Genomic DNA, 8653 nt, shown 5'->3' on the forward strand with positions numbered 1-8653 from the left:
TTTTGTGGCCCATGCATAATGGCACTATATGATAAAAGTGCATAATATAGCTGCAAGCAGCAATTAAGGTGTCAAGAATTACAGAAGCAAGGCAGCGAGCATCAGACCAGCTGCAAAAAAAAAATTAAAAATGTGTAACTAAAGTCATTTAAAGATGACTTAAATTAAATCGATGTGGTTTGCTCAGTGTGTAGGTGACACTGACACATAAAGTTTAGTTTTATATGTCAAAGTTTTGCAGAGATGAGCTTCAGATCCAGTTTGGCATTATGCCATCAATTTTGTTGATGCAGTTAATGAAAACTGTTTGGTCTGTTGACACAAATTCACAACTTTTCGCTGGCATGTTCTGAAGATGATCCGAACTTGGTCAAAATTGGACCAAGGCTCTAGGAGGAGTACGCAAAAGTAGGTTTTCAAATAAAATCTAAATGGTAGACAGGAAGTTTGGCCGATTATCGAATCATCAATGTTCCCAGCATGATCCAAGGAATCTATCAAGACCAGTCTCATGACAATAGGCAAAACCAATCAAAAGAATTAGCATTTTTTACAATTTCATTATAACTTTTATTTCATTATAACTCTCCTGATCAAAATGGCACTGTAGTTTTACTACCGTATTTTCCGGACTATAAGTCGCACTTTTTTTCATAGTTTGGCTGGACCTGCGACTTATAGTCAGGTGCGACTTATTTATCAAAATTAATTTGAAATGAACTGAGAGAAAACATTACCGTCTCCAGCCACGAGAGGGCGCTCTATGCTGCTCAGTTCTCCTGTATAGTCTACACTGAACAGCGCCATCTCGTGGCTGGAGACGGTAATGTTTTCTCTTGGCTCTAAATAAATGCGACTTAAAGTCCAGTGTGACTTATATATGTTTTTTTTTCCTCATCATGATGTATTTTTGGACTGATGCGACTTATACTCAGGTGCGACTTATAGTCTGAAAAATATGGGTAATAAGCTTGAATTGCAACATATCAACATATTGGAAAGATTTCTGAAGGATGTGACACTGAAGACTGGAGAAATTATGCTGAAAATACAGTTTTGCATCACAATTTGACATTTCAAATAGAAAACTGTGAAATTGTAATAATATTTGACAAATTTGACTGTTTTTACTGTATTATGATCACTTAAATACAGCCTTGGTGAGCATAAAATACCTATTTTAAAAACATAAAATAATCGTAACATATATACAATTATCGCTCCCTCTAAGTGTTTACATGGTGTTTGACTTCTTATAGTTGACTCTGCATATGGAAAATTATTTTATAGTGAAAGGATGGACAGCACGGAGCAGCGATGTTGTGTTTGTCAGTCTGAAAGGGCCAGTCCACAGATTTCCTTCTCTATATGTATTAGATGATAATTCCCATCCTGACAAACATGGATTGCAATTCTTTCCTAGAAAATGTCTCAGAAAGGAGCACAAAATGACATGCCGGAGACACACAGTTGATTTTGCGCAGTGTAAAATTCGGCTCAATAAATTGGACAGACATGTCTGTCATTCTACAAATCCCTGTGCTCCGCTGTCTAGCTCGCTCTACTGAACCTTGATCACAATTCGAAGAGCACGGTTCTGTGTAAACAGTTGTAAAGCACAGATATTGCGCCCGCAAAGGCTGAAAGGCAAACAGAACATTACCTGGCCATTTGCATGACATGCACATGTTGGTTTTTCTCATTAGGGCTACAAAACATTTGAACGGCAGACAACATGGCAGGACAAGACACATAGTTGTGTGGTGCACATTTGGACAGAACAGATAAGATTGTTTGTGTAGGATTTGAGTTGAGATGAAGCATGTCTGTCTGATTAAAGAGGGCACGCTCACAGGACTCTCACGAGAGTTTGCCTTCTCCTCGCAGACTGTTAATTACACTGAGAACAATCAGTGCTGAATCTAACACAGGGAGCCTACATAGATAGCAATCTTCTTACTGCAATATAACCTCAAGTGAGTGATTTGGAACACTACATAGTCAGCAACTGTGTGTGGTTTACAAATAATGCACAAAAGAGACTCGACACTCTCAACACCAACAGACATTAGCTCATATTTATTTAATACACTAAATACACTGAACATTTTTATTGATATTAAAATACATTCTATTTTTAAATAATTAAAAATAATCATATTTTTTATTCATATTAGTATAATTTATTTTAAATCATTATAATTATTTAAATTGTAATTATAATAATTAAGTAATCTTACTGGTCCTAAATCTTTGAATGATAGTGTGTGTATATATATATATATATATATATATATATATAAACAGACACACACACACACACACACAAACTATCATTCAAAGATTTAGGGCCAGTAAGATTAATTAATTCATTATTATAATTATAATTTAAATAATTATAATTATTTAAAATAAAATATACAAGTATAATGAATTAATCGATTAATTATTAAAAGTTTTTTTATTGTTTAAAAATATAACATATAATAATAATTATTTTTTGGATGTATTATATTTTTATATTTCAGGTATTAAATATATATATATATATATATATATATATATATATATATATATATATATATATATATATATATATATATATATATATATATATATATTTCAAATAAATGTCGTTCTTTTGCCCTTTCTATTCATCAAAGAATCCGGAAAAACAAATCTATCATAGTTTGCAGAAGAATAAAAAAATATTATATATAGTCAAAAAGAAAACAGTTGTTTCAACTTGTGAAAATATTTCACAATATTACTGTTTTTGTACTATTTTGTATTTTGTACTAATATTACTTTTGAAAAAAGTGCATGAGACATGCAGACTACTTTAATTATGCTTTTATGCTGCTTTTTTGTTCTTTCGGTGCTTACATCTCCAGTCCTCATTCACTTCCAATAGCTTTCTGAAAAGAATGGCCAGTGAATACTTCAGAAATGCAGTTTTTATGTCTCACAAACCAAAGGAAGTCATTCGGTCGTGCATTTAGTTGTCTGAGCATGTTAAATCCACTTGAGATAATATGCAAACACAATGACTGAAGACCTTGTGAATGAATGATTTAAACTGGCTGGTCAACCTCATGTCTGGATTTTGGACCTTGAATCATTTCTTCTGTTCCATTAAAAATTAAATGTTATAGCAATCATTAGAAACCTTCAAGAAAATGTCATTGCTTAGAGTTTGCTCCTTCATGGCGGATATGTACCATAATTGAGATTGGTAAAAATTGATAGCCTGAATGCACTGTAAGTCGCTTTCGATAAAAGCGTCTGCTAAATGCATAAATTAAAATTTTATTTAATTTAAATTTTAAATAAGTCTTGGGTGTTTCTTCTAAACCCTTTAGGACAACTACACAGGGTTAAAAAAAAAAAGGTCAATTTAAAAAAAAAAAACAACAATCAGAAATTGACAGTAAATAAAAGAAAACACAAAATAATAAACTTTACATTTTAAAGCAGAAAGACTGAGATGGTAATTTCTTGCATACTGTAATTTATTCACAACTTTGAAAAGAAAATGATATATTTATTGTAAATGCCCATCTGAATTTGCAGTATTCAATTATTATTTTGTGCTTGTTCATATTGCATCTTTAGGAGCTTGATATTCTATTCTACTAACTAACATATTTCTGAACATCTGCTTTTGTTTTCTAAGCAAATCTAACAGAGGCTGAGTAAATAATGACTGTGTATTTATTTTAGGGTGAGCGATACCTGCTCCATTCAGTCTCATTGCTGTCTAGACAAAATGTCTGAATTATTCTCCAGCTTTTCTGCTGATCAAACCCGAGGACGAGCAGATGGTGAGGATAATCAGCGGCGCTGGTCAAACACAGTTGGCTCGTTTCAGTGTCAGACGGTCTATTTTTATCAGCGTAGTAAACCTGACTCTATGCTGCTTGTCACTGGCCGCTGTTCATTTCAGGCTCAGGTTTCCAATTATCAATGTTAAATTGGCTCCTGGCATGAACGATTGCTTGAGGCTGGAACATTTGGAAGTGTGTGAATGTCCAACTGTTGAGACACGATTGCTGTGTGTGACATGTTTTTAATGCGCGCTGCATGCTTCGAGTACAGCAGCGATACACTATTAACTGCTGCTCTGTCTGGACTGAGTTAGAAACGTCTGCGAGAGGCTGCACAGATTTCGAAAGAAGTATATGCAATGATTTTGCTTATATGCAATTGTTGCAGTTTTTCCATAATATTTGCTAAAGATCATTTGATAATGCTACATAACGACTTCAGCTCAACTAATGGCCAGAGTTTGAGATACATTTCCAATGGTGCATGCAATATTTTTGCAGTTGTGTTTTTCTGTCACTAGGGGTGCAGAAATGACACCCTTCACTTTTAGCAAAAATTTTAGTTTCTTTAGAGTTGGTACATTTTGAATTGAGACTGTTGATTTCTTTGCATAAAATAGATGCAACTATCTGCATCAATACTTAAAATATTGTTTGTACATAAAAAAAAAAAAAAAAAAACTGGGATATTACCATGGAAAATCTATAATACATAAATGGGGTTATGTCTGGCTGAGGGAATATGAGCCAAACTGCAGACCGCAAATGCCATTACATTAAATCTGTCTGCAACATGACTGCCTTTCAGAATCACATCTGAAGCATTTACAGGAGATAAAAATATACACAATTTTTTCAAAGTTTAAGATGCTTATAAATGTGTGAATGTTATTCATGATATCAAGTGTCTCTATCTGCGTCGCAAATGAATCAATGTCACATTTCCTCAGCATTTTGTGTTTTGAAGTGTGCTCGAGTTATTTTTCAATACATGACACTTATATTTTATCTCAATCAGTGGCTTTCATACTTGTTTAAGTTTCAAACTGACAGCACCGGCTCCTTACTGATTAAAGGAATAGTTCCCCCAAAAATGAAAACACCCTCAGGTCTTCTAAGATGTAGATGAGTTTGTTTCTTCATCAGATTTGGAGAAATTAGATTGTATCATTGTCTCACCATTGCAGTGAATGGGTGCCGTCAGAATGAGAGTCCAAACAGCTGATAAAAACATCACAATAATCCACAGCACTCCAGTCCAGTTAATGTCTTCTAAGAAACAAATTGATCATTAAGACGAAATATGAGTCCTCTATCCATAATCTTGCTTTCTCCTGTGAAAAAGTCATTTGGTCTGAATCAGGAGAGAAATCTGCATGGATCAAATAAGCTAAAACAGTCAGTGGATTTTTTATTTATTTTTTCCAATGGAGGAATTGTTATTATGGATTATGGACAGAAGTGATGTTTGAAGTTAAAACACCTTAATGATGAATTTGTTTCTTCCAAATCTGTTCCCATTTAGAAACTCATGTACATTTTGGGTGGCTTTCATTTCAGTTTTGATTTTCTTTTGGCAACAATTGCAGTAGCTTCATGACACAGACTTGGAGAAAAAACAGAGATGAAGGGAGAAGAACTTGAGACTGACACTTGGGCCAAAGTCAGAAAAAAAAAACTAGACTTGGACTCCAAATTAGAATTAAGAGAACAGTATCTACAAGAAGAAATATTTCCAAACGAGAGGACTTTAGACAACATGTATTTATTTAGATAATGTGATGTTTTAGATTAAAATATAGGATATTGCGTTACTAATCAAAGTAATCTGGGGGTTCCGGACTGGAAAATGAACTTATTGTAAGTTCAGAGCAGATTACTGGATATTAAACAGTTACACTGTATGCCTTATCAAAAATAACTTACACTATCAAATGTCAAAGAGTAACAAAACATTAATACTCAGGTTTTTTTTTTTTTTTTGGATTAAGCAAGTCCTCAGGGGCGGATCTACCGGGGTGGCATATGGTGACAAACCCCTGCTGCCACCCCAGTTGGCAGCAACGAATTAAAGGTTATGGCCAATTTGAAAATTTACGAGCGCGAATCTTGAACTCCCGAACTGATTCAAATGTTTTGCGATCCCCAAACTGACTCAAATGATTCGCGATCCCGCTCCGAACTCCCAAACTGACTCAAATGATTCACGATCCCCATAACTGACTCAAATGATTTGCGGTCCCGCTACGAACTCCCGAACTGATTCAAATGATTCGCAATCCCCAAACTGACTCAAATGATTCGCGATCCCCATAACTGACTCAAATGATTCGCGATCCCGCTACGAACTCCCGAACTGATTCAAATGATTCGCGATCCCCAAACTGACTCAAATGATTCGCGAACCCGCTCTGAACTCCCAAACTGACTCAAATGATTCGCGAACCCTTTTTGAACTCCCAAACTGACTCAAATGATTCGCGATCCCGCTACGAACTCCCGAACTGATTCAAATGATTCGCAATCCCCAAACTGACTCAAATGATTCGCGATCCCCATAACTGACTCAAATGATTCGCGATCCCGCTACGAACTCCCGAACTGATTCAAATGATTCGCGATCCCCAAACTGACTCAAATGATTCGCGAACCCGCTTTGAACTCCCAAACTGACTCAAATGATTCGCGAACCCGCTTTGAACTCCCGAACTGACTCAAATGATTCGCGATCCCGCTTTGAACTCCCGAACTGACTCAAATGATTCGCGAACCCGCTTTGAACTCCCGAACTGACTCAAATGATTCGCGATCCCGCTTTGAACTCCCAAACTGACTCAAATGATTCGCGAACCCGCTTTGAACTCCCGAACTGACTCAAATGATTCGCGATCCAGCTATGAACTCCCGAACTGATTCAAATGATTCGCGAATCCTCTTTGAACTCCCGAACTGATTCAAATGATTTGCGATCCCCAAACTCTAATAATTTACAAAGTATTAATATACTGTAATATTGTTGTTGTTGTTGTTGCTATAAAAACAGACTTAAGCCATCAATAGCCTTTAAAATGGCTTAAAATGCATTATATAAAAAAATAAGGTAGCACTTTATTTTACAGTCCTGTTCCCCATGTATATACTATGTACTTATTATAGTAATTACAATAACTATGTAATAACTAGGTACTAACCCTGAACCTACCCCTAAACCTAACCATAACCCATGTAGTTACCTTGTATTACTAGAACTTTTCTTAGATAAATACAAAGTGCACTATAAGTACATGGAAGTACACGTACTGTAAAATAAAGTGCAACCAACAATGTTATGTCCATGTTATTACAAATGCCATGTAATTACTGCTGTTACACTTACAGGACGATCAAATTCTTGTTTAGGCTATTGACCAAACATTTCATTCAAATATTCACTTAATCTTTCATGTTTGGCCCCCTTTTTGCTATAGATGACACAGGCTTTATGATTTCTTCAACAAAAAAACATGCATATCACAACCCTTACAAAAATAAACCATGGTTTTATCATAGTAAAACTGTTAGTTTCCTTTTGCATGATTTCTGAATGCTTGAGACTATAAAATAAATTAGAATCATAATAAAGTTATTGCCACAGGTAAATGTAGAGAGCTACAATTGTGATTTGTAAATAATACAATTTATTAATTTACTTTTTTATTAGATTAAAGTTATTTTTTCACCTCTATAGTAGTTTTTTTTCCATCATCATATTTGAAGAACTTGAAGAAATTCAAACAGAAATATAGTACTATTGCACAGCAGAGTATGCTATACTTCAAGTATTAGCATACTTGATATGCTATACTTCCTATTAGCTAATAATAATAGTTAATTAAAAAACACAGAAACTCTGGTTACACTCTACTAAAATAAAAGTTTGGTCCAACTCAAAGAAATTATGTAAGAAATTGCTTAGTAAAATATACTTAAAAGATATACTAAAACATTATTTTAAAGGAATATCACACAAGTTTTCATAGAAGTTTTAATTTAAACTTGCCAAAACAATAACACCATATTTTTCAAAAACAATTTCTAAAAGTACATTTGTATTTGTGCCTATAATGTTTATTTATTTATTATTATTGTCAGCTAATAAAACCTATGCTTCAGGGACCATATTCATATAACATCTAAGGCTAAATCTAGCTCTTGACTGGTTGAGTTAGATGATGATTAACACTAAACAGTAGAAAATCAGTTGAGTCTCCCCAGCTGGAAATGTCATTGACTATTAAAGTCTTGTGTTTCTCTTAATAAATTGACATATTGATAACACTGAACCTTTTATAATGCTCTTAATTACATGTCGATGCATACTGTATGCATTAGTGAGTGTGTGGTGCTTATGGGGTATGGTCACTTATTCCTTATATGAACTGTTTCAAATGCAAGACATTGATTGCATGAGATTAAGTTTGTAAATGAAAGCCTGTGTCCTTTTGTAGGGTGCACATATATTTATCATCAAACTGTGATAACTGTGACTAAATTCAGTATATATACGTCTGCCATATGCTGCCACCCCTCAAAAATTCCTGCCCCCTTCTCGCCACCCTATCAATATTTTTCTAGATCCGCCCCTGCAAGGCCTGTACTTTCCATCTTCTAGTCATCTTCGAATCGCCTCTGGATCAAATGAAAACCTGCAAATATGTTCTGCCTCCAAAGCCGAGCACCTTTCAAGGAACCTGGAGGACCCCACAAGCAAAGACTACAGAATCCCCTTAAAGGGACTTTGCAACAAGGTGTGTTTCTCTGGAATCAAAGAGCGATCCTGTTTGATT

This window comes from Carassius auratus, chromosome 42 (genome assembly GCF_003368295.1).
Source record: "Carassius auratus strain Wakin chromosome 42, ASM336829v1, whole genome shotgun sequence".
In the NCBI taxonomy this organism is placed as follows: Eukaryota; Metazoa; Chordata; class Actinopteri; order Cypriniformes; family Cyprinidae; genus Carassius; species Carassius auratus.